We start from the raw sequence: 2,533 nt of genomic DNA, 5'->3' as shown, positions 1-2,533 counted from the left end.
TGTGTTTTATCACATAAACTTGATGATAAATTGACTTCCTTTGATATATATATATTTTGAGTACGAATTTACTTGAAATGGTTAAAACTAGAATGCTTATACCTATTTATTTGAAAGAAACATGTTTACTTGCATTTCCGTATTTATATGCAAAATGAGATATGGTTTGATGTACATTTCAGTATTTAAACATTGTATGATGGATTATTTGAATCGAAGTTGGAAAGAATTATATTGTGGCATTTAGTTTTGATGGTGACAGCGGACTTTAGTCCGACACTGCAGTGTGGGGTTCCACGGTCCGCCTCGATGGGAGGCGGCGTGGTTAACCCTGGTTTACCCCCGGGTCAAGAGGTGCTGGAGCCATTGACAGGGGTTCGTATGTGAGAAACCCGGGTCACCACATCGGGGATCTCGAAAGTGGCCAACACCAAGGAAAGGCACCCTTTTAAATTTTTAAAAAGTTTTAAAAACTCCTTGGTGGTCCCCATGATCTAGTCGCGGCCACGATTAGTGTGGGAACTGCTTTTAGAGCCATCCCTGTATTTTTGGAGCTATGTTCATTATGTTTTTAAAAATGTTATTTGCTTTTACTATTGATGAATCTTGTGTTATTTGTTAATATGTTGAATACTTGGAACTGATTTTATATGCTATTATTATTTCTTTGAATTACCATTTGAAATACTTTATCACTCTGTTACATCTATGCTGACACCACTCACTGGGTAACCTCTGTTACTCACCACTCCCCTTTTTATCTTTTCAGACTGCGACGTTGGACAGAGTTGTGCTGTGCAGCAGTAGAGGTTTATCTGTACTTCTTATTTAGGTTTGTTATAGTATGCATGTACCCTCTATGGATCCACTAGACTTGACCTTATATCTGGTTCTTGTATTTATATTTTCGGGTTGTATCTTAAAACCCTGGTTTGTGCTGTTATTGTTGCTACTTGTGTTTAGGGTTCCTAGTACTAGGGAACCCTATTTGTGATATTTTATTATGTTGTCTTCTAGTTATATAATTGTGATAACAGGTTTATATTGAGCCTTACGGCGACCTGAAAGTGGGGCCGTTGTGGGACCCACTTCTTGTCGTCATGGCGGTTGCCACGTGCCCGGTTAGGTTCGGGGCGTGACAATTTTAGTGGTATCAGAGCTAGAGGTTTACATTGATCTTAGTTTAAATTCTAAAATTGTTGATTTCCTTAAAGACTAGTGGATCCAATTACTGATTTGCATTGAGCATAAGTGCATATAGGAGTTAAGCTTTAAAAATTTGTCTCTCTTTGTTCTTTTTCGGTTAGAATGCCGGACTACGTCCACGTCGCTGCGCCGAGGAGCTAGTGTTCCTTCCGGGGAACCTACTCCCCGCTCAACCTCCTTCTCCCCATAGGCAAAAGGTCAATTCATGACATGAGCCTGCTGTGGCGACTTTCATGCATGCTCCCGGAGTTCGGTCCTGCACCTCGAGTCAGAACCCCTGTGAGTAGCACCACCACCAAGCTCTCCAAAGCTTTAAGGCATATTGGGATGCTCTGTGGGTCGCCGCAGACATATCAGTGAATATCGTGATTTTTCTTGGTTATTGAGCTTGTTTGGGGGACAGATCCCCACACTGAGCCGAGGTGTCTGCATTCACCACCACCACTCCCCAATGCCTTGAGTTCAGCAAGCACCCAGGTGGAAGACAGTAGAAATCAGTCGAGCTTAATTTTTGTCCAAGCTACTGAAGGAAGCAAGACAGTTGGGATGTAATGCTTTTGATGGTTCAGGTGATGCTATGGCTGCCAAGGAATGGTTAAAGAGGTTGCTTGCTACTTTTGAAGACATGGGCATAGAAGATGAGCTGAAACTAAAGGTTGCAGTCAGGCTTTTGGAAAACAGAGCAAGGATCTGGTGGGAAACTCTCAAGGGTCGTTCAGAAATACCACTGACTTGGTCAGATTTTCTACATGAGTTTGATGAAGAATATTACACTCGATTTCACCGTGACCAGAAGCGACAAGAGTACATGAAATTGGTTCAGGGAAATAAGGCAGTGGCAGAATATGAAGCAGATTTGAAAGAATTGGCAAATTTTGTACCTGAAATTGTTGGTGGTGAAGAAGCTTTATGTTCCAAGTTTGAGGCAGGACTGAATCTTAGTATCAGAGAGAAGATGGCAGTTACTGGGAATCAAAGCTTCAAAGAAGTGGTTCAGTTAGCATTGAGGGCTGAGAAATTGGTTCTTGAAGGTAAACGCCTTCGTGAAAATTTGGCCAAGAGAAGAAACTCAGATTTTTCAAGGCCGTCCAAGCGCAGCAAGAGTGAGGGTACTTCTTCAGGTTTTTCAGGATCCAGTTCAGTCAGACCTCCATCAGGGCAAGCTGGCAGTCAGAAGGGTGCTACATCTGCGAGTGGCAGTTATGGAGGAAAATCAACTGGAAATGTTCCTAGGTGCCAGAACTGCAATAGATTTCATCCAGGTCCATGCCGTGAGCCACGCAGATGCTATCAGTGTGGGCAGACTGGTCACCTTAAGTCAGCATGT

Source organism: Dioscorea cayenensis, chromosome 20, assembly GCF_009730915.1.
Source record: "Dioscorea cayenensis subsp. rotundata cultivar TDr96_F1 chromosome 20, TDr96_F1_v2_PseudoChromosome.rev07_lg8_w22 25.fasta, whole genome shotgun sequence".
NCBI lineage: Eukaryota > Viridiplantae > Streptophyta > Magnoliopsida > Dioscoreales > Dioscoreaceae > Dioscorea > Dioscorea cayenensis.
The sequence above is the reverse complement of the archived record's forward strand: the minus strand, read 5'-3'. Positions refer to the sequence as shown.